The following is a 22,998-nucleotide window of genomic DNA, read 5'->3' on the forward strand; positions in this document are numbered from 1 at the left end:
TTGTTTTGCAGTCCTAATGTACACTCCTAGTAAACCGGCTAAAGATACGCGTTTAAGTTAAAGATGTTGTCATTTAGACTTGAACAATGTTCCGAAGTGCGACTGTGATAAAAATACCAGTAAAACTAGTCTGTTCATGTCGCAGGTGTTAATCCACCCGCTCTAATAACAGCAATTAATAAAATACCCTTCCTAAACCATATTTGATATCTCCGGCCTGTTGGTCTAGTGGCATGATTCTCGCTTTGGGTGCGAGAGGTCCCGGGTTCGACTCCCGGACAGGCCCGGTTGTGGGCTCTTTTGGACAAAACCATTTGGAAGTTGTCAAACTTCCCCTGAAAAATGTATGGAAATTTTATTATCATACGTTCTATAATTCATATATATTCGTTTCCTTGTTCTTCAAGAGCCCTAAACCTTCGCGTTTTTTCTTTTTTCAATGAAAGCTTTCGTGTATTTTAGTTAAGAAAATATTTCCTATCGAAGACTCGCCTTATGCTTCTGAAAGACAGGAAATGGCTGAACACGGGAGGTGAAATGTCTTTTGTAAATCAAAATCAATTTCCATGCATCTTACTTGTTTTTCGGTGAGCTCGAGGATCAGTTATTGTCCATTGGGAGGGGGGGGGGAGGGGAAAGGGGCAGAGAATATTTGAGGATCATATGATTTTTAGGGAGGGCGGAGGGGTTCAGAAAGGCTGTATTCCGGGTTGTGGTTTCTGGTTAAATGCGTATCTCCGCACTTCATTTCGTTTATGTGTTCCAGGAATGACCCCAATGAGCAGATTTTACTATCCTAACGTTGTGGGAAAAGGACAATAAGTTAAAATGCAGCGGCGGGGTCCAGTTTTGACGCCAACTGTTGTTTTAACATCAAACATGTCGAAATTAAGTCTATGCATTTCTGGCCTAGACAGAATTTGTGCTCTGTGAGGCACAGGGTGGTTTCTGTAGTGTAGTGGTTATCACGTCCGCCTAACACGCGGAAGGTCGCAGGTTCGAGCCCTGCCAGAAACATAATGAATACTTTTTGTTGTCACCTTTTGTCTTTCTTTTATAAAGGCTTATTATGTTGCAACGCGTGGCTCATTTTTTCTTGCGCTTTGGTTTAACATAGGATATCTCTCAGCAGATTAACAAATATAATCAATGTTTCCGTATATTTTGTTTTTAGCTTTAGTTATCTTAAAAAGTTCTACGCTTTTGAAACATCGAGACTTAGTGGCTTGCGTGGTTGCTTATATTTCCTGTTGGACAACATGGTTGTGACAGCCCAAAAGCACACGACAAGGGTACATTGTCAATGCACAGATGTTTGACTGCTGTGTGCTCTGTTCTACTCTGGTTTGAGTGCAAGCATAATTAAGAGCCAGAATCTGTTACGTCACCGGTCAGCGGACAGACTACTGAGCAATAATCAAAATGGCCAGGTCTTTTGTTATACTCATTATAAGTGTAAGCATTACTCATCTTTAAGCGAACTTCGAATAACAATACAATCTTAGGCGTGAATTGCCTCCTACATAAAGAGGACAAAACTTAAGAGATGAAACTGTGATCTTCTGCGTGTTTCGTGTATGTAATAATGAGGGAATTATCCATTTCCAGACAACAAACTTGGACTGAGACAGAATTAAGGAAATCAGTGCGTTCGCTTAAAAAAAAAAAACTTAAATTGATTTAATTCCTACAGAGGGCACCCTCTTTGGTCAGGTTAGTCTTGGCAACAGGAAGGACTGAACACGTATCAAATATTAATAAATCCACTTATTCACCAAATAGTATTTGAAAAGGTCATAGACAGGCCTACACAGACTCCCCTGTGTGGTTTTACGTTTACGACGCAAAAGCCTTTAATTAAAGCTTCGCTCTGACGAGTATGACGATTTACCTCTTTTGTATGATATAATCGGAGGCGTTTTGTAAATTGTTTTCAGCAGTGGCTGATTTTGGATGAGGTTTCATTCTTGCATCAGTATTTGTTTTAAATTTTTAACTCCTGGGTGGTATGCTGTCACAAAAGGCAATATTTTGCCTGTAGTTTTTTTGGTTTGTTTTTTAAGTGTCGACTGCCTTGCGGCAAACGAGACCTCAGATAACGTTTTTTCAATTAGGCTTTTTGGGTAACCACGTGCTTCAAGTCGTGTTTTGAAGTTACACATGGCCTCCTGGAAATTTCTTTCCGAGGAGTTTGTTCTTAGAAGTCTAATAGCTTCTCCTTTAATAAAGCCTTTCTTAACACCTGGCGGGTGGCAAGATGAATAGATCAATGTCTTGTTTACGAACATCCCACAGGGAGAAAACGTCGTCAATGTAACGCTTCCATACTCTCGGCTTGATACTGCTTTGGTGAAGCAGTTTTGTTTCAATTTCTGCCATAAAGAGATTGGCAAAAGCAACCGCCATTCGTGTTCCCATGGCAGTTCCAAAACATTGGAGATAGTTTACTCCGTTGAACGGGAACGAATTTTCTTTCAGTATAAGCCCGAGCATTTGTTTTAAGTAGTGGGACGGAATGGGAGGGCTGTTATTGTGGTATTTTTCGTATGCTTGGCATACTATTGTGATACCCTCTTCTTGTGGGATGTTTGTGTACAAGCTTGTTACATCCATTGATACTAAAATAGTATCATTTGACACTTGCGTTTTCTCCATAAAGTTGATGAAATCAGTCGTATCTTTGAGATACGATTTTTGCTTTTGAGCAATAGGCTGTAGTAAATGATCCACAAAGGATGATATGCTTTCAGTTGGTCCTTCGCAGCCCGATATTATCGGTCTACCCACTGGCAAAGGTTTGTGGATTTTTGTTAAAGTGTAGAAAATCGGTATTCTGGGCGGATTGGGAGTCTGTGAAAGCCACTTTTTTGTCATATCGTCTATATGTTTGCCATTGTGCAGTTGAGCAATAAGCTCATTAACTTTTTTTAATGTGTCAGTGACCATGGGGTTTTCAAGAGGTCGGTAGTGGTCTCTGTTGTCGAGCTGAACCTGGGCCTCTTGAATTTTGTCCCTCTTGTTGAGAATCACTGTTGTGGTGCCTTTGTCAGCACGTTTAAGGTTGATGGCAGTATTGTTTTGCAGTTCTTTGACTGCTTTGTGTTCGTTGTATGACAGGTTGTGTTTTGGCCTTGTTATTTCTATTTCAGCAAGGCTTAACTTGATATTTTCGAAGTAGCGTTCAAGGGCAATAGAAGGTTGTACTGTTGGTATCCAGTTTGATTTGACGTGGAAAGGATGTGGTTCCTTGTCATTCCCGTGGAATATTTATCTAAGTCTCATTCGCCTAACGAATTGTTCGAAGTCACGCAACAATTGTTGCCTGATCTTATTTTCATTTGTCACGGGTGTTTCAATAAATTTAAGCCCTTTTGCTAACAAGCTGACTTGGTGATCGGTTAATGTATTGTCTGAAAGGTTTTTAAGGTATTTTTCATTTTTCTCCCTTTCTGTAATCACTCGCTTGTGTAGTGTATTTTTTCTACGCTTTTTGCGTTTATTATTCTTGGATAGCCTTTTTGCTGCAGTAGGTTTGGCGACTGATTTTTCAGAGGTGACACTGTTGTACTTTTCAACATGTTTATTATCACTCTGAAAGCGTGTACATATAAGATCTTTCAGCTCTGAAAGCTGATTTTCTATTTTGTCTATCCTGTCGGCATCAGTATTTAGAGTGTTCCTCAAGGGCGAACGTGATCTTTCACGTGTATTTACATTGTATTGTGATCGAGAATTGGCAATATTAGCCTTTTCAAGTTTGTTCTTGTGACTAACAAGTCTACGCTGATGGAAGCGCACTAGGGCGCTAACGTATTGTTCTTCGGCGTGACTTTTAATAGCGCTTATTTCCTGTCGAATGGTTTCGTCAGGCGTGACGTTTGCCTTCGCCTGAAGCGACTTAGGGCAAGTCTTTTGTTGTAAGTGTCTCTCCAGTTTTAAAATGGAGGTTTCAGTTTTTTGCTTCTTGAACTGGATAGCGCTGATGGTGTCTTCATGTTTCCTCTTCCTTGGCTGCCGCGTATCGGCTATTCCTCGGAAGGTTTTCTTTTTGACGGCTTTCTTTTTGAAGGCGTAGACCTTCGTTGCTGCGTTGTTTGGCTAATTCAGCTTTATGCCTTGGCTCGAGTTGTGATACTAGAGGGCTATCCTCTGGGTCCGATTCTAGGTTCGGATCAGTGTACGTTAATTCCATCTCCTCGTCCAGATTTGGACGGTAGTCTGGCGTTTTTGGTGGCCGCGATGGTGTTTCAAAAAAAGCCTGTCTGTGATCTTTTTATAGTGTGACATCCTCGGTAGTATAGTGGTGAGTATCCCCGCCTGTCACGCGGGAGACCGGGGTTCGATTCCCCGCCGGGGAGACGCGTACCGTTTTTGTGCTTAACCATGTTTTCCAAATATCAACTTTTTCCTGCAGGCTAAAAGTTTTGAAATTAGTTTTCTTTAATTCAGAAATCAACTCGTTTTTTCATAAACATAAGGTAGCGATAACAAACAGTGAGCTACACTAGAGGAATTACAAAAGCTTACGCAGTGCTGTGAACACGAAAATCTCTTTCGCGCCATATTAACGTCACCGACTTGATATCTATGATAAGATTTCATTAAATCTGGCTTCTAATGGGCTTTTCGAATTGAGTTATGGTTAAATTTGATAACGATACTGAACAGGCCATATTGAAATAGCTTCGAAAATTTGAAAGGAATATGTGCGTTTGGCTTCCGAAGTAAAGAGGTTACACGTCAGCCATGGAGTAAATTTGATCCAGGTTCTGCTATATCGATCGGATTCTTTTTGAGCTGGTAGAGAGAGGGTTTAAAGCTGTTTATGTAATAAAAAAGATTGTTCTTCGTCCTATTAAGTTTCACTTAGAGAAAGATGTTTTTTTTGTCTTGTCTCAAGCTTAGGAAAACGGAAAAGTTCTGAGTCTGAAGCTAAACCTTCGGATTCCGCCCTCGGATTCTCTAGCCCTGAGCCACAAGGACACAACGCTGCACTGGGTCATCGCTTGGTCCACATGTGACACGTGTCCTGCATACTGCTAAGATTAACAATGTCGAAAGGCTCCTGCGTGTAAATAGAATAAGAAAGATAGTAAATACTAAGTTTGGTGGTGAGATGGAGAAATATGTTTTTTTTTAGCTTTTGGACAAAGGAAAAGTTCTGAGTACCCTTGAGGAATTGAGTTTCCCTTGTTTAAGCTCGGTTACTTGCCACTAGTTTTCTGTTGACTTGTGTTTGAGAAGATTCAGGCAGTTGTTTTTTTTTTTTTTAACTCCATGTTGAACGTTTGTGATTTTCTGTTTTTTTCTGACGCGGTGGGCTTTATTTCGGTCTTCATTATTTTCGAACCACTCTTGTTACCAGTGTTTTTTGACACAGGAAATGGGACAATTTATGAAAGTATATTAGATAGAATTATGACAAAAAGAAAAACGAAAGGCACCGATGAGATTTGAACCCATGACCTCCTGTTTACTAGACAGGCGCTCTAACCACCTGAGCTACGGCGCCTCTCTTGGAGATGATGTTGTAGAAGGGTTAATTTTTGACATGGAGCCGGCCAAACAGCTAAGAAGTTTTTTGTGCGTTTGACAAAAAACCGAGGAATGCGAGGCTGATATAGCAAGGCAATGATATAAAAATGCCTTAATTCTGTTAGGACATACTTGCTAAAAGCTGCCTTCAAAACGTGAGTGGCAACTGGTGCTTGTCGTTGTTGGATGATAGAGAGCTTCATACAGTTCTTAAACCCAAAACACAGTCCAGGGATCATTACTTCAGTTATGGCAAAGGCAGCGAAAAAATTGAGGAATGTAGTTTACAACCGTCTGTAAACTTCAAGGTATCATACACCTAAACAAATTACGAAACAAAATACGAAACAGTGGAAAATGTTCTGACCCCATATTGATACTAACAACCTATCCCAGGGTGAACTACACGAAAGCCGCGGTGAAACTGGGATTAGATGAAACTTTTATGATGAACGACTTCCCTCCTTTGCTATCGATTAATACCGAAAATTGATAATTATAAAACTGATACATTCGTCATTTTTCTAAAGACTCTAGACATCTAAGATCTAGCAAGCACAATCTATTCGGTCGTCTCCGTGGCGCAATCGGTTAGCGCGTTCGGCTGTTAACCGAAAGGTTTGTGGTTCAAGCCCACCCGGGGACGATATTTTACACCTCAGCCAACCCTTTTGTTTTCTTGTTGCATGTTTTATATGGCCCATTTCTCGGTAAAAATATTAACCGGTAAGTCAAACTTCCCGAGGATAACTTTATGACAACGGTAATACCTTAAATTATGGATCTCATTTTGTTTTCCATTTCTGGTTCCTCACAACCCCTTAACCATTGAGTTTTGTTTTTTCAAGGAGAGCTCCCATTACTTCTGTTTTTTTTTTCTGTTGAGAGTACCGAACTTGGAACATTACCGGAATTCATTTCGCAGAAAAGGTTGTGGTTATTCATCGTAGTCACGTGTGATGTAGATCGCGACATTTCGACTGCATACTGCTAGTCTTCTTCAGGCAAAACCAAACAACAGTGCCGAACCCGCCAAAGAGTTCAAAGCTACTGCGGTTTTACCTTATGTCAAAGGTCTGTCCGAACAGCTTCGCCGTTGCCTAAGACAATAAGGCGTACGCGCTGTTTTCAAGTCGAAGACTACGCTAAGATCTCAGTTGGTACGACCAAAAGACGCTGTCGACCCCGCTAAACAAGATGGCGTAGTTTACAAGATTCCCTGTGAATGCGGCAAGGTGTACATCGGAAAGACTGGAAGACCTATGCAGACAGAATTTAAGAGCACGATCGAGACATTCGACTCGCCCGTACCGAGACCTCCGCCGTTTGAGAGCATGCCCACAACACCGGACACAAGCCACTCTGGAACGAAGTAAAGTTTATTGATCGTGACCCATATTACTACACGCGCAAGGTCAAAGAGGCAATTCATATAAGACTTCACCCTAACAACATAGCGGATAGTGGAATAGAAATTTTAGAAGCGTGGAAACCCACGATAAAAAAAAACACAACAACAGGAGAGCCGTGCGACAGCGGACCGCCAAGGGAGCAAATCATTTAGTGAACGGCAAGGATCGAAATACACCAATCAGAGCTGTTGAATAACAGGTAATTTAGTGTTAACAACTGGGTTGAAAACGTAAATTAGCCACCGTAAAGGGTAAAAAAGCTGACGTTTCGAGCGTTATCCCTTCGTCAGAGCGATTGAGAAAGGGCTAACGCTCGAAACGTCAGCTTTTTTACCCTTTACGGTGGCTAATTTACGTTTTCAACCCAGTTGTGAACACTAAATTACCTGCTTTACTCTCCCACCGACGCAGCACCACAGTTTCTTTAGAAATTTATCCCTTTATTCTGTTGAATAACAACTAATCACCGTAGAGCATCATGCTTTATGAGATGACGCATGACCAGTCGACCTCATCGCCTAAAGAAGACTAGCAGTATGCAGTCGAAACGTGGCGATCTACATCACACGTGACTACATCGTGAGAAAAAACGACAAAGTTATCTTTTATTTTTATTGCCTTAAGTCAGTTTCTCGGTTGTTAATAATATCCCTTGATTTAAACAGAGGCAAATCTAAAAGAATTCCGAAGGGATACTCTACAGGCCATATTAAATTAGATTAAATTAGATAATATATTTTTATAAACATCATGTTTCTGTAGTGTAGTGGTTATCACGTTCGCCTCACACGCGGAAGGTCGCAGGTTCGAGCCCTGCCAGAAACATAGTGAATACCTTTTGTAGTCCTTTTTAGAAAAACTTTGAAGCAAGAGAATAAATGCTTTAGTTTTACCTCGACCAAGAATGTAACACATTTCAGATGTTTGTTCTTCCCTCCTGTTTATTCATTATGGAGATCTTCACTTTCCACAAATTTGCCTCTACAAATATGGTGAGGCAGTAGTCATGCTATTGTTCAGGTCAGGTTGTAGAAATAGAAAAATGAAATGATGGAACAAGAAGCGTTAACTTATATATGATACGACCATACTCCATCCTAGTTTGGTGGCTTTTGATAACAATGGCTAATTCTTTTTTTTAAAGAAATTAAACTCACAAAGACTCTTTAAGGCTCTTAAAGAAACTCTTAAAAAAGTCGGTAAAGCAAGCTTAAAACGGCAGAGAACGCCGGAAACCACAACGGACTCAAAAGATGTGAGTAAATTCTATTGATTTAACGTGTAAAATGTTCATATTTCGAAATATTTATCGTTGTAAATCGACCATATTTCGTTCCCTATGCAACCCTTTATAGCATGTTCAAATTATCAACGGTTTCTCCGTAAGTTAACACCGAGTCACGCAACATAACGCTTATATGAATCAGTCGTTTGCTTTTTAACGAGATGTGAGCTTGGGACGCCTTTGTTCATGTGAATCTGCACTCTAACTATCGCAATGAGCCTTGCATCTCTCTGCTGTTTTTCTTTCGATATATTAACGAGAAAGTTAGAAATTAACCAGGTGCTAATCTTGATTGGTCGATGTGCTCTCGTGGGGAGTCCTAGTTCGCGGTAAATTTAAACTAAAAATAGACTTGTCTGTGAAAATGGCATGACAAAAATATAGAGCAGTTGAAGGCTCCAAGTAATGGGCTCCTGACTCCTCTTATGCCTGAGGATACGCCCCCAAGTTAAACAAGTGCTCAATTAAATTTGAAAAATGATCAGAAATGCGACGCTGATCGAAAGTCCAGGAACGCCAGTCCATCCATGACAAAGTTATGGCACACAGGTATCAATCCACCCGTTTTTAGTACATCAATAATAAAAATACCGTTTCTATACTGACCGGCCTGTTGGTCTAGTCGCATGATTCTCGCTTAGGGTGCGAGAGGTCCCGGGTTCGACTCCCGGACAGGCCCGGTTGTGGGCTCTTTTTGGTCAAAACCATTTGGAAGTTGTCAAACTTTCCCTGAAAAATGTATGGAAATTGTATTACCATACGTTGTGTAATTCATATGTATTCATTTCCTTGTTCTTCAAGAGCCCTAAACCTTCGCGTTTTTTCTTTTTTCAATGAAAGCTTTCGTGTATTTTAGTTATGAAAATATTTCCTATCGAAGACTCGCCTTATGCTTCTGAAAGACAGGAAATGGCTGAACACGGGAGGTGAAATGTCTTTTGTAAATCAAAATCAATTTCCATGCATCCTACTTTTTTTTAGGTGAGCTCAAGGATCAGTTATTGTCTATTGGGAGGGGGGGGGGAAGGGGCAGAGAATATTTGAGGATCATATGGTTTTTAGGGAGGGCGGAGGGGGGATCAGAAAGGCTGTATTCCGGGTTGTGGTTTCTGGTTAAATGTGTATCTCCGCACTTCGTTTCGTTTATGTGTTTCAGGAAAGACCCCAATGAGCAGATTTTACTATCCTAACGTTATGGGAAAAGGACAACAAGTTAAAATGCAGCGGCGGGGTCCAGTTTTGACGCCAACTGTTATTTTAACATCAAACATGTCGAAATTAAGTCTATGCATTTCAGGGGCTAGAGACAATGAGTGCTCTGTGAGGCCAAGTCTTAGCAGGGTAGTTTCTGTAGTGTAGTGGTTATCACATCCGCCTAACACGCGGAAGGTCGCAGGTTCGAGCCCTGCCAGAAACATACTTTAAGAAAAACTTTAAAGCAAGAGAATAAATGCTTTAGTTTTACCTCGACCAAGAATGTAACACATTTCAGATGTTTGTTCTTCCCTCCTGTTTATTCATTATGGAAATCTTTACTTTCCACAAATTTACCTCCATAAATATGGTGAGGCAGTAGTCATACTATTGTTCAGGTCAGGTTGTAGAAATAGAAAAATGAAATGATGGAACAAGAAGCGTTAACATATATATGATACGACCATACTCCATCATGGTTTGGTGGCTTTTGATAACAATGGCTGATTCTTTTTCTTAAAGAAATTAAACTTTTAAAAGAAACTCACAAAGACTCTTTAAGGCTCTTAAAGAAACTCTTAAAAAAAGTCGGTAAAGCAAGCTTAAAACGGCAGAGAACGCCGGAAACCACAACGGACACAAAAGATGTGAGTAAATTCTATTGATTTAACGTGTAAAATGTTCATATTTCGAAATATTTATCGTTGTAAATCGACCATATTTCGTTCCCCATGCTACTGCTTATAGCATGTTCAAATTATCAATGGTTTCTCCGTAAGTTAACACCGAGTCACACAACATGTAACGCTTACATGAATCAGTCGTTTGCTTTTTATCGAGATGTGAGCTTGGGACGCCTTTGTTCATGTGAATCTGCACTCGAACTATCGCAAGAAGCCTTGCATCTCTGCTGTTTTTCTTTCGATATATTAACGAAAAAGTTAGAAATTAACCAGGTGCTAATCTTGATTGGTCGATGTGCTCTCGTGGGGAGTCCTAGTTCGCGGTAAATTCAAACTAAAAATAGACTTGTCTGTGAAAATGGCATGAAAAAAATATAGAGCAGTTGAAGGCTCCAAGTAATGGGCTCCTGACTCCTCTTATGCCTAAGGATACGCCCCCAAGTTAAACAAGTGCTCAATTAAACTTGAAAAATGGTCCGAAATGGGACGCTGATAAAGGAACGCCAGTCCATCCATGACAAAGTTATGGCATACAGGTATCAACCCACCCGTTTTTTAGTAGATCAATAATAAAAATACCGTTTCAACACCGACCGGCCTGTTGGTCTAGTCGCATGATTCTCGCTTAGGGTGCGAGAGGTCCCGGGTTCGACTCCCGGACAGGCCCGGTTGTGGGCTCTTTTGGTCAAAACCATTTGGAAGTTGTCAAACTTTCCCTGAAAAATGTATGGAAATTGTATTACCATACGTTGTGTAATTCATAGGTATTCGTTTCCTTGTTCTTCAAGAGCCCTAAGCCTTTGCATTTTTTCTTTTTTCAATGAAAATTTTGGTGTATTTTAGTTCTGAAAATATTTCCTATCGAAGACTCGCCTTATGCTTCTGAAAGACAGGAAATGGCTGAACACGGGAGGTGAAATGTCTTTTGTAAATCAAAATCAATTTCCATGCATCTTACTTTTTTTTCGGTGAGCTCAAGGATCAGTTATTGTCCATGGGGGAGGGGGGGGGGAGGGCAGAGAACATTTGAGGATCATATGGTTTTTAGGGAGGGCGGAGGGGGGATCAGAAAGCCTGTATTCCGGGTTGTGGTTTCTGGTTAAATGCGTATCTCCGCACTTCGTTTCGTTTATGTGTTTCAGGAAAGACCCCAATGAGCAGATTTTACTATCCTAACGTTGTGGGAAAAGGACAACAAGTTAAAATGCAGCGGCGGGGTCCAGTTTTGACGCCAACTGTTGTTTTAACATCAAACATGTCGAAATTATAATTAAGTCTATGCATTTCAGGGGCTAGAGACAATGCGTGCTCTGTGAGGCCAAGTCTTAGCAGGGTAGTTTCTGTAGTGTAGTGGTTATCACATCCGCCATACGTGGAAGGTCACAGGTTGAAGCCCTGCCAGAAACATAGTGAATACTTTGTGTAGTCACCTTTTGTCCTTCTTTTATAAAGGCTTATTATGTCGCAACGCGTGGCTCATTTTTTCTTACGCTTTGTTTTAACGTAGGATATCTCTCAGCAAATTAACCAAATTAACCAAGCTGTTTATGTAATTAAAAAATTTTTTTTCGTCCTACTAAGTTTCCCTGAGAGAAAGATGTTTTTTTTTTGTCTTGTCTCAAGCTTAGGAAAACGGAAAAGTTCTGAGTCCTCACGAGAAGCTAAACCTTAGATCTTCGGATTCCGCCCTCCGATTCTCTAGCCCTGAGCCACAAGGACACAATGCTACACTGGATCATCGCTTGGTCCACATGTGACATGTGTCCTGCATACTGCTAAGATTAACAATGTCGAAAGGGTCCTGCGTGTAAATAGAATAAGAAAGATAGTAAATACTAAGTTTGGTGGTGAGATGGAGAAATATGTTTTTTTTGAGCTTTTGGACAAAAGAAAAGGCGCTCTAACCACCTGAGCTACGGCGCCTCTCTTGGAGATGGTATTGTAGAAGAGTTAATTTTTGAGATGGAGCCGGCCAAACAGCTAAGAACCGAGGAATGCGTGGCTGATATAGCAAGGCAATGACATAAAAATTAGGACATACTTGCTAAAAGCTGCCTTCAAAACGTGAGTGGCAACTGGTGCTTGTCGTTGTTGGATGATAGAGAGCTTCAGACAGTTCTTAAACCCAAAACACAGTCCAGGGATCATTACTTCAGTTATGGCAAAGGTAGCGAAAAAATTGAGGAATGTAGTTTATAACCGTCTGTAAACTTCAATGTATCATACACCTAAACAAATTACGAACCAAAATACGAAACTGTGGAAAATGTTCTGACCCCCTATTGATACTAACAACCTATCTCAGAGTGAACTACACGAAAGCCGCGGTGGAACTGGGATTAGATGAAACTTTTATGATGAACGACTTCCCTCCTTTGCTATCGACTAATACCGAAAAGTGATAATTATAAAACTGATACATTCGTCATTTTTCTAAAGACTCTAAACATCTAAGATCTAGCAAACACAATCTACTCCTTAATGATAACACATATTCGGTCGTCTCCGTGGCGCAATCGGTTAGCGCGTTCGGCTGTTAACCGAAAGGTTGGTGGTTCAAGCCCACCCGGGGACGTTATTTTACACCTCAGCCCACCTTTTTGTTTTCTTGTTGCATGTTTTATATGGCACATTTCTCGGTAAAAAATATTAACCGTTCTGTTAGCTGTTACAGAGTTACTAGCTGTGGCACTCAGATGCTTACGCGTTGGAAATCAAGTGCAGTCACGCCTTTAGGCTGGGCTTCATTTCCTATCTGTCTTCATTATTTGTCCTTTAGTGTGGGATGTATGCACCTTAACTGTCATTTGTTTGAAGAAGCTTGTTTCATTGGTGAGATTGATGGTGGAGCAGTGGTGACTTATATGCGGGTTTCTGCCTGACATGAGTTCCTCCTTCAAATGCAACTACCTTACCAGGAGCTAGGTAAACTTTGAGAAGCCGTTCGCTGTGACAATACTTCCTTTAATGTACACTCCTTGTAAACCGGCTGAGGTTGTCATTTAGACTTGAACAATGTTCTGAAGTGCGACCATGATCAAAACACCAGTAACTGTAGTCTATTCATGACGCAGGTGATAATCCACCCGCTCTAATAACAACAAGGAATAAAATACCCTTCCTAAACCACATTTGCCATACCCGGCCTGTTGGTCTAGTGGCATGATTCTCGCTTTGGGTGCGAGAGGTCCCGGGTTCGACTCCCGGACAGGCCCGATGGTCCCTCCTTTTGGAGAACAATAATAATAATAATAATAATAATAATAATAATAATAAACTTTATTTACGTGTCAAATAAGATAGCAGTTTCCCACTAAGTAAGGACACCTAAACTAAACTAATCTAATCTATATAAAACTATGCATTAAAAATTTATTGGAATATGATAAAAGAGCTCTTCCCATATAAAACTACCCTACCCCGAAATAGTAGACCCCATGTTTATAATACGTAGTATAATAAGATAACAACCTTAATATAATGAGATAATAAGATAATAATAATTACAATAATATGATCTTGATAATATTTAAAATATTTAAGATTTACATAAAATACAGTTCTTGCAACTATTCGAAGAGATTAAACTTTGTATATCTACTTTATGTAAAGCGTTTTTAAATTCTTGCAGCGTTCTTAGTGCTCTTATTTTTCCATCTAACTTAGACCAGATTACTGGACCTAAGTACCTAAGAGAGTGCTTACCATAGCGCGTAGTACTAACTCTAGGGATAATGAAATCATTGTTTCTTAAATTATATTTGTTGTTATTAATAACAAACAGGTTCTTGATATTATTAGGCCACAGATCATTTTTAACTTTAAACATTAACACAGCTATGTCTTGTAATCGCCTATTACGTAAGGTTTTTAAATTAACCCTCTTAAGGAGGTCGCCATATGATGATATGCTATCACAATAAACAGCTCTAAGGGCCCGTTCTTGTACCCTCTCTAATTTTCTAGAACCACAAAGAACCTTCCCGAAACTAACAGACCAGCGAGTCAAACTTCCCTTGGATAACTTTATGATGACGGCTCATTTATTCATTCACAGGGATAGTGAGATAGAAATTCCAGAAGCGTGGATGCCCACGACAAAAACAACAACAACAACAAGAGAGTTGTGCGACAGCGGACCGCCAAGAGAGCAAATCACTGAGTGAACAGCAAGGATCGAAATGCACCAATCAGAGCTGTTAAATAACAACCAATCATAGCAGAGCATCGCTGTGATTTGCCTGAAGAAGACTAGCAGTATGCAGTCGAAACGTCACATCGTGAGACAAACGAAAAACTTATCTTTTATTTTTATCACCCTAATTCAGTTCTCCGTTGTTAATAACATCCCTTGATTTAAACGCAGGCGAATCTAAAAGAATTCCGAAGGGCGGTTATTTTCGCTTTTTTCCGAATTTAGTTGTGTTAAATCTGATAACGATACTCTATGTGTGAGGGCGAATGGTATCAGGGCGGTTTCTGTAGTGTAGTGGTTATCACATCCGCTTAACACGCGGAAGGTCGCAGGTTCGAGCCCTGCCAGAAACATAGTGAATAGTTTTTGTAGTCACCTTTTGTCTTTCTTTTATAAAGGCTTATTATGTCGCAACATAGGATCCTCAGCAGATTAACAAATATAATCTATGTTGTTGTATATTTTGTTTTTTAGCTTTAGTTATCTTAAAAAGTTCTACGCTTTTGAAACATCGAGACTTAGTGGCCTTCTGTGGCTGCTTATATTTCTTTTGGACAACATGGTTGTGACATCGCAAATCACACGACAAGGGTACGTTGTCCATGCACAGATGTTTGACTGCTGTGTGCTCTGTTCTACTCTGGTTTGAGTGCAAGCATAATTGTGAGCCAAAACCTGTTACGTCACCGGTCATCGGAAAGACTACTAAGCAATTATCAAAATGGCCACTTCCTTTTTTATACTCATTATAAGTGTAAGCATTACTCATCTTTAAGCGAACTTCGAATAACAATACACTCTTAGGCGTGAATTGCCTCCTACATAAAGAGGGCAAAACACTCACAGACCTACTACTACTACCGAAGCTAACGACAACGCAACTCATACGACCACAGCTGCTGTAATATACATAAAGGGCATATCTGAGAACATCTCACGCATCCTACAACCATTCAATATCCGTGTCGCTCACAAACCTATTACCACACTACGTCAGTTACTGACTAGCATCAAAGACAGAGACGAACCGAGGAACAGACAAGGAGCAGTATATAAGATCAATTGCTCCAACTGCCACGCCTCTTACATCGGTACGAGGAAAGGCGATGTCAACAATCACACCGCTGAACATCACCGACTTACGAACCACACTATTGACTGGGACTCTGCGCAATGCCTAACCTACAGCACCAACTACTTTCAACGACTGACCCTGGAAAGCTGGTTTATTAACTTGGAACAGACTCCCCTCAACAGGTGTCAACCACTACCTGCACCATACAAACGACTCATCCACCACTTTAACATTACAAACGAACCGAACAGAACGACCTAACTTCACTAACGGATCCAAACCGACCAATCACGACTGACCTACGCCACTTGAGTCTTACAGCCGATAACATCAAGGCAAAACTGACCAATCAGTGTACACAAACTGGACTAAGTACATTTGACTGACAACAACCTTTCACTTGACTCTGATGATGACTTCCACTCAGGTTGTCGAAACGTCAGTCACCAATACCGACAACAGTCCTTCTCAGGACTACACTCACCCGGACGATCAAACTACACTATTACATGTTACCCCCGGGTTCAAACCATTTACTGTATAATGAAGGAATTATCCGATTCCAGACAACAAACTTGGACTGACACAGAATTAAGGAAATCAGAGCGCAGGCTAAAAAAAAAACATAAATTAATTTAGTTCCTACAGAGGGCACTCTCTTTAGTCAGGTAAGTCTTGGCAACAGAAAGGACTAAACACGTATCCATAAAACCACCTATTAACAAAATAGTATTTACACTACATACGTAGTGAGATCCTCGGTAGTATAGTGGTGAGTATCCCCGCCTGTCACGCGGGAAACCGGGGTTCGATTCCCCGTCGTGGAGACGCGCATCTATTTTGTGTTTAGCCGTATTTTTCGAATACCAACTTTTCTCTACAGGCTAATCCCGAAATCAACTTGTTTTTTCATGAACATAGGAAAGCGATATCAACAAACAGTGAGCTGCAGTGGAGGAATTACAAAAGATTACGCTGTGCTGTCAACACGAAAATCTCTTTCGCGCCATATTAACGTCACCGACTTGATATCTATGAAAGGAGATCATTAAATTTGGCTCTTACTCGGCTTTTTCGAATTGCGTTATGGTTAAATCTGATAACGATTCTGAACAAGCAATATTGAAATAACTTCGAAAACTTAAATGGAATATGTGCGTTTGGCTTCCGAAGGAAAGAGGTTGCACGTCAGCCTGATACATGGAAGGTCGCAGGCTCGAGCCATGCCAGAAAAAATTTTTTCCCGAAAAAGAATTTTTTTTAAAGCAATAGAGTCTTAATAAGTGCGTCAATTCATAAAGAAAACGTAGCCAAGAGAGGTTATCCTCTCTTGATGTACTTACTTCAGATCATAAGCGGACGGGTGTAGCATTTCACTATGGTATCACTAGCGATCCTCTGAGGATAAACTTTATTTCCCCCTTGCAGCAATAAAAATTGGAGTAAATTTGATCCAGGTTCTGCTATCGATCGGATCCTTTTTGAGCTGGTAGAGAGAGAGTTTAAAGCTGTTTATCTAATAAAAAAATTGTTCTTCGTCCTATTAAGTTTCCCTGAGAGAAAGATGTTTTTCTTTTGTCTTGTCTCAAGCTTAGGAAAACGGAAAAGTTCTGAGTCCTAATGAGAAGCTAAACCCTAGATCTTCGGATTCCGCCCTCCAATTCTCTAGCCCTGAGCCACAATGACACAACGCTGCACTGGGTCATCGCTAGGTCCGCATTTGTCCTGCATATTGCTAAGATTAACAATGTCGAAAGGCTCCTGCGTGTAAATAGAATAGGAAAGATAATAAATACTAAGTTTGGTGATGAGATGGAGAAATATGTTTTTTTTGAGCTTTTGGACAAAGGGAAAGTTCTGAGTACCGTTGAGGAATTGAGTTTCCCTTGTTTAAGCTCGGTTACTTGCCACTAGTTTTCTGTTGACTCGTGTTTAAGAAGATTCAGGCAGTTGTTGTTTTTTTTAACTCCATGTTGAACGTTTGTGATTTTCTGTTGTTTTTTTTTTCTGACGCAGTGAGCTTTATTTTGGTCTTCATTACTTTCGAACCACTCTTGTTACCAGTGTTTTTTGACACAGGAAACGGAGCAATTTATGAAAGTATATGAAATAAAAATTATGACAAAAAGAAAAACGAAATGCACCGATGGGATTTGAACCCATGACCTCCTGTTTACTAGACAGGCGCTCTAACCAACTGAGCTACGGCGCCTCGCTTGGAGAGGTTAGATTTTAGATGGAGCCGGCCAAACAGTTTAGAAGTTTTTTGTGCGTTTGACAAAAAAACCGAGGAATGCGAGGCTGACATAAGGCAATGATATAAAAATGTCTTAATTCTGTTAGGACATGCTTGCCAAAAGCTGCCTTCAAAACGTGAGTGGCAACTGTGCTTGTCGTTGTTGGATGATATAGAGCTTCATACAGTTCTTAAACCCAAAACACAGTCCAGGATCATTACTACATGGCAAAGGCAGCAAAAAACTGAGGAATGTAGTTTACAACCGTCTGTAAACTTCAAGGTATCATACACCTAAACAAATACGTGACTCAGTCACGGTACAAAATCATAGTGAAACAGTGGAAAATGTTCTGACCCCCTACTAATAATAACAACCTATCCCAGAGTGATCTACACGAAAGCCGCGGTGGAACTGGGATTAGATGAAACTTTTATGATGAAAGACTTCCCTTCTCTTGCTATCGATTGATACCGAAAATTGATAAGTATAAAATTGATACATTCGTCATTTTTCTAAAGACTCTAAACATCTAAGATATAGCAAACACAATCTACTCGTTAACTCCTTGTCTCCGTGGCGCAATCGGTTAGCGCGTTCGGCTGTTAACCGAAAGGTTGGTGGCTCAAGCCCACCCGGGGACGGCATTTTACACCTGAACTTCACACCCTTTTGTTTCCTAGTTGCATGTTTAATTTTATATGGCTCATTTCTCAGTAAAAAAATATTAACCGTTGTGTTAGCTGTTACAGAGTTACTAGCTGTGGCGCTCACATGCTCATGTGTTGGAAATCAAGTGCCGTCACGCCTTTACCATTAAGCTGAAAAAGACAAAAGTAGAATGGAATACCCCAGTTTGCATAATTTGAAGGCTGGGCTTCATTTCCTATCTGTCTCCATTACCTTTCCTTCAGTGTGGGATGTACGCACCCTAACTGTCACTTGGAGAAGCTTGTTTCATTGGTGAGATTGATGGTGGAGCAGTGGTGACTTATTTGCGGGTTTCTGCCTGACGTTGAGGATGGCTCGCACAGCTCCTCTTTCAAATGCAACTACCTTACCAGGAGCTACGTAAACTTTGAGAAGCTGTTCGCTGTGGTAGAGTTCTGGTACTTTCTTTAGAGCCTTCTGTCCGAGGCTCTCTTCGAGCTCTGACTCCTCTGTAGGATGAAGCTCTCACAAGTCTTGAGTGACAATTAGTGCATTCCATTGATCGTCTTTGGATTTATTGATCCTTTCGTCCGATAAAGAACTTGTTTTGCAGTCTTAAGGTTGTCATTTAGACTTGAACAATGTTCCCAAGTGCGACTATGATCAAAACACTCGTAACACTAGTCTGTTCATGACGCAGGTGTTAATCCACCCGCTTTAATAACAGCAATGAATAAAATACCCTTCCTAAACCATGTCCGGCCTGTTGGTCTAGTGGCATGATTCCCGCTTTAGGTGCGAGAGGTCCCGGGTTCGACTTCCTTTCCTTTCCTTTCCTTTTGGAGAACCTTCCCGAAATTAACAGACCGGTAAGCCAAACTTCCCGAGGATAACTTTATGACGACGGCAATACCATAAAAGATAGATCTCATTTTGTTTTCCGTTTCTGGTTGCTCACAAGCCCTTAACGTACCACTGAATTTTGTTATTTCAAAGAGAGCTCCCATTACTTCTGCTTTTTTTCTGTTAAGAGTACCGAACCTGGAACATTATCTTAATTCATTTCGTAAAAAAGGTTGTGGTTATTCATCGTGGTGAATAGCAATAAAAGATAAGTTTTTCGTTTGTCTCTCGATGTAGTCACGTGTGATGTGGATCGCGACATTTCGACTGCATACTGCTAGTCTTCTTCAGGCAAAACCAAACAACAGTGCCGAACCCGCCAAAGAGTTCAAAGCTACTGCGGTTTTGCCTTATGTCAAAGATCTGTCCGGACAGCTTCGACGTTGCTTACAAGAACAAGGCGTACGCGCTGTTTTCATGTCGGAGGCGACGCTTAGATCTCAGTTAGTACGACCAAAAGACGCTGTCGACCCGGCTAAACAGGATGGCGTAGTTTACAGGATTCCCTGTAAATGCGGCAAGGTGTACATCGGAGAGACTGGAAGACCTATGCAAGACAGAATTAAGGAGCACGATCGAGACATTCGACTCGCCCGTACCGAGACCTCCGCCGTTTGAGAGCATGCCCACAACACCGGACACAAGCCACTCTGGAACGAAGTAAAGTTTATTGATCGTGACCCATATTACTACACGCGCAAGGTCAAAGAGGCAATTCATATAAGACTTCACCCTAACAACATAGTGGATAGTGGAATAGAAATTTCAGAAGCGTGGAAACCCACGATAAAAAAAAAAACACAACGGCAGGAGAGCCGTGCGACAGCGGACCGCCGAGGGAGCAAATCATTGAGTGAACAGCAAGGATCGAAATGCACTAATCAGAGCTGTTGAATAACAACTAATCAGAGTAGAGCATCATGCTTTATGAGATGACGCATGACCAGTCGACCTCATCGCCTAAAGAAGACTGAACTATCGCAAGAAGCCTTGGCGATCTACATCACACGTGACTACATCGTGGGACAAACGACAAAGTTATCTTTTATTTTTATTACCTTAAGCCATTTTTTCGGTTGTTAATAATATCCCTTGATTTAAACGCAGGCAAATCTAAAAGAATTCCGAAGGGTGGTTATTTTTGCTTTTTCCGAATTTAGTTGCATTAACTCAGATAACGATAGTTATCTGAGTTAATGCAACTAAATTACCGTGCAAACTACGGTTTCTGTAGTGTAGTGGTCGTCACGTCCGCCTCACACGAGGAAGGTCACAGGTTCGAGCCCTGCCAGAAACATTCTTTTAGAAAAGCTTTAAAGCAAGAGAATAAATGCTTTAGTTTTACCTCGATCAAGAATGTAACACATTTCAGATGTTTGTTCTTTTCCTCCTGTTTATTCGTTTTGGAGATCTTCACTTTCCACAAATTTGCCTCCATAAATATGGTGAGGCAGGAGTCATACTATTGTTCAGCTCAGGTTGTAGAAATAGAAAAATGAAATGATGGAACAAGAAGCGTTAACATATGTATATGATACGACCATACTCCATCATGGTTTGGTGGCTTTTGATAACAATGGCTAATTCTTTTTTTTGAAGAAATTAAACTCTTAAAAGAAACTCACAAAGACTCTTTAAGGCTCTTAAAGAAACTCTTAAAAGAGTCGGTAAAGCAAGCTTAAAACGGCAGAGAACGCCGGAAACCACAACGGACACAAAAGATGTGAGTAAATTCTATTGATTTAACGTGTAAAATGTTCCTTTTTCGAAATATTTATCGTTGTAAATCGACCATATTTCGTTCCCTATGCTACTCCTTACAGCATGTTCAAATTATCAACGGTTTCTCCGTAAGTTAACACCGAGTCACACAACATGTAACGCTTACATGAATCAGTCGTTTGCTTTTTTTATCGAGATGTGAGCTTGGGACGCCTTTGTTCACGTGAATCTGCACTCGAACTATCGCAAGAAGCCTTGCATCTCTCTGCTGTTTTTCTTTCGATATATTAACGAGAAAGTTAGAAATTAACCAGGTGCTAATCTTGATTGGTCGATGTGCTCTCGTGGGGAGTCTTAGTTCGCGGTAAATTCGAACTAAAAATAGACTTGTCTGTGAAAATGGCATGACAAAAATATAGAGCAGTTGAAGGCTCCAAGTAATGGGCTCCTGACTCCTCTTATGCCTGAGGATACGCCCCCAAGTTAAACAAGTGCTCAATTAAACTTGAAAAATGATCAGAAATGCGACGCTGATCGAAAGTCCAGGAACGCCAGTCCATCCATGACAAAGTTATGGCACACAGGTATCAATCCACCCGTTTTTAGTACATCAATAATAAAAATACCGTTTCTACACTGACCGGCCTGTTAGTCTAGTGGCATGATTCTCGCTTAGGGTGCGAGAGGTTCCGGGTTTGACTCCTGGACAGGCCCGGTTGTGGGCTCTTCTGGTCAAAACCATTTGGAAGTTGTCAAACTTCCCTTGAAAAATGTATGGAAGTTGTATTACCATACGTTGTGTAATTCATATGTATTCGTTTCCTTGTTCTTCAAGAGCCCTAAACCTTCGCGTTTTTTCTTTTTTCAATGAAAGCTTTCGTGTATTTTAGTTATGAAAATATTTCTTATTGAAGACTCGCCTTATGCTTCTGAAAGATAGGAAATGGCTGAACATGGGAGGTGAAATGTCTTTTGTAAATCAAAATCAATTTCCATGCATCTTACTCTTTTTTCGATGAGCTCAAGGATCAGTTATTGTCTATTGGGATGGGGGGAGGGGAAAGGGATAGAGAATATTTGAGGATCATATGGTTTATAGGGAGGGCGGAGGGGGGATCAGAAAGGCTGTATTCCGGGTTGTGGTTTCTAGTTAAATGCGTATCTCCGCACTTCGTTTCGTTTATGTGTTTCAGGAATGACCCCAATGAGCAGATTTTACTATCCTAACGTTGTGGGAAGAGGACAACAAGTTAAAATGCAGCGGCGGGGTCCAGTTTTTACGCCAACTGTTGTTTTAACATCAAACATGTCGAAATTATAATGAAGTCTATGCATTTCAGGGGCTAGAGACAATCTGTGCTCTGTGAGGCCAAGTTTTAGCAGGGTAGTTTCTGTAGTGTAGTGGTTATCACATCCGCCTAACACGTGGAAGGTCGCAGGTTCGAGCCCTGCCAGAAACATAGTGAATACCTTTTGTAATCACCTTTTGTCCTTCTTTTATAAAGGCTTATTATGTCGCAACGCGTGGCTCATTTTTTCTTACGCTTTGTTTTAACGTAGGATATCTCTCCGCAGATTAACCAATATATATAATCTATGTTATCGTATATTTTTATTTTAGCTTCAGTGATCTTAAAAAGTTTTACGTTTTTGAAACATCGAGACTTAGTGGCTTGCGTGATTGCTTATATTTCCTGTTGGACAACATGGCTGTGACAGCCCAAAAACACACGATAAGGGTACGTTGTCCATGCACAGATGTTTGACTGCTGTGTGCCCTGTTCTACTCTGGTTTGAGTGCAAGCTTAATTATGAGCCAGAATCTGTTACGTCACCGGTCAGCGGACAGACTTCTGAGCGATAGTCAAAATGGCCACGTCTTAGGCGTGAATTGCCTCCTACATAATGAGGACAAAACTTAAGAGATGAAGCTGTGATCTTCTGCGTGTTTGGTGTATTATACGATTCCAGACAACAAACTTGGACTGAGACAGAATTAAGGAAATCAGTACGTTCGCTAAAAAAACACTTAAAATGATTTAATTCCTACAGAGGGCACCCTCTTTAGCCAGGTTAGTCTTGGCAACAGAAAGGACTAAAGACGTA

General features: G+C 40.7%; 17 non-coding genes and 2 pseudogenes across 17 annotated transcripts; 16 read left to right on the forward strand and 3 right to left on the reverse strand.

Moving 5' to 3' along the window:
- Positions 1-214: 214 nt before the first annotated feature.
- Trnap-ugg (transfer RNA proline (anticodon UGG)) lies at positions 215-286 on the forward strand. The gene has a single exon. It is a non-coding gene; the product is annotated as a tRNA-Pro (tRNA).
- A 658-nt stretch (positions 287-944) lies between these two features.
- Positions 945-1,017, forward strand: Trnav-aac (transfer RNA valine (anticodon AAC)). The gene has a single exon. It is a non-coding gene; the product is annotated as a tRNA-Val (tRNA).
- A 906-nt stretch (positions 1,018-1,923) lies between these two features.
- On the reverse strand, positions 1,924-3,282 carry LOC149035154 (uncharacterized; annotated as a pseudogene).
- Positions 3,283-4,286: 1,004 nt separating this feature from the next.
- On the forward strand, positions 4,287-4,358 carry Trnad-guc (transfer RNA aspartic acid (anticodon GUC)). Its single transcript has one exon. It is a non-coding gene; the product is annotated as a tRNA-Asp (tRNA).
- A 1,080-nt stretch (positions 4,359-5,438) lies between these two features.
- Positions 5,439-5,512, reverse strand: Trnat-agu (transfer RNA threonine (anticodon AGU)). The gene has a single exon. It is a non-coding gene; the product is annotated as a tRNA-Thr (tRNA).
- A 595-nt stretch (positions 5,513-6,107) lies between these two features.
- Positions 6,108-6,181, forward strand: Trnan-guu (transfer RNA asparagine (anticodon GUU)). The gene has a single exon. It is a non-coding gene; the product is annotated as a tRNA-Asn (tRNA).
- Positions 6,182-7,699: 1,518 nt separating this feature from the next.
- Trnav-cac (transfer RNA valine (anticodon CAC)) lies at positions 7,700-7,772 on the forward strand. The gene has a single exon. It is a non-coding gene; the product is annotated as a tRNA-Val (tRNA).
- Positions 7,773-8,839: 1,067 nt separating this feature from the next.
- Trnap-agg (transfer RNA proline (anticodon AGG)) lies at positions 8,840-8,911 on the forward strand. The gene has a single exon. It is a non-coding gene; the product is annotated as a tRNA-Pro (tRNA).
- A 665-nt stretch (positions 8,912-9,576) lies between these two features.
- Positions 9,577-9,649, forward strand: Trnam-cau (transfer RNA methionine (anticodon CAU)). Its single transcript has one exon. It is a non-coding gene; the product is annotated as a tRNA-Val (tRNA).
- Positions 9,650-10,704: 1,055 nt separating this feature from the next.
- Positions 10,705-10,776, forward strand: Trnap-agg (transfer RNA proline (anticodon AGG)). The gene has a single exon. It is a non-coding gene; the product is annotated as a tRNA-Pro (tRNA).
- Positions 10,777-12,610: 1,834 nt separating this feature from the next.
- Trnan-guu (transfer RNA asparagine (anticodon GUU)) lies at positions 12,611-12,684 on the forward strand. Its single transcript has one exon. It is a non-coding gene; the product is annotated as a tRNA-Asn (tRNA).
- Positions 12,685-13,252: 568 nt separating this feature from the next.
- Positions 13,253-13,324, forward strand: Trnap-ugg (transfer RNA proline (anticodon UGG)). Its single transcript has one exon. It is a non-coding gene; the product is annotated as a tRNA-Pro (tRNA).
- Positions 13,325-14,584: 1,260 nt separating this feature from the next.
- Trnav-aac (transfer RNA valine (anticodon AAC)) lies at positions 14,585-14,657 on the forward strand. The gene has a single exon. It is a non-coding gene; the product is annotated as a tRNA-Val (tRNA).
- A 1,477-nt stretch (positions 14,658-16,134) lies between these two features.
- On the forward strand, positions 16,135-16,206 carry Trnad-guc (transfer RNA aspartic acid (anticodon GUC)). Its single transcript has one exon. It is a non-coding gene; the product is annotated as a tRNA-Asp (tRNA).
- Positions 16,207-17,517: 1,311 nt separating this feature from the next.
- On the reverse strand, positions 17,518-17,591 carry Trnat-agu (transfer RNA threonine (anticodon AGU)). The gene has a single exon. It is a non-coding gene; the product is annotated as a tRNA-Thr (tRNA).
- Positions 17,592-18,186: 595 nt separating this feature from the next.
- Positions 18,187-18,260, forward strand: Trnan-guu (transfer RNA asparagine (anticodon GUU)). The gene has a single exon. It is a non-coding gene; the product is annotated as a tRNA-Asn (tRNA).
- Positions 18,261-19,416: 1,156 nt separating this feature from the next.
- On the forward strand, positions 19,417-20,064 carry LOC149035163 (uncharacterized; annotated as a pseudogene).
- Positions 20,065-20,394: 330 nt separating this feature from the next.
- Trnav-cac (transfer RNA valine (anticodon CAC)) lies at positions 20,395-20,467 on the forward strand. The gene has a single exon. It is a non-coding gene; the product is annotated as a tRNA-Val (tRNA).
- Positions 20,468-22,279: 1,812 nt separating this feature from the next.
- Positions 22,280-22,352, forward strand: Trnav-aac (transfer RNA valine (anticodon AAC)). Its single transcript has one exon. It is a non-coding gene; the product is annotated as a tRNA-Val (tRNA).
- The last annotated feature ends 646 nt before the right edge of the window (positions 22,353-22,998 follow it).

This window comes from Pocillopora damicornis, chromosome 13 (genome assembly GCF_964200805.1).
Source record: "Pocillopora damicornis chromosome 13, jaPocDami1.2, whole genome shotgun sequence".
Classification (NCBI taxonomy): domain Eukaryota; kingdom Metazoa; phylum Cnidaria; class Anthozoa; order Scleractinia; family Pocilloporidae; genus Pocillopora; species Pocillopora damicornis.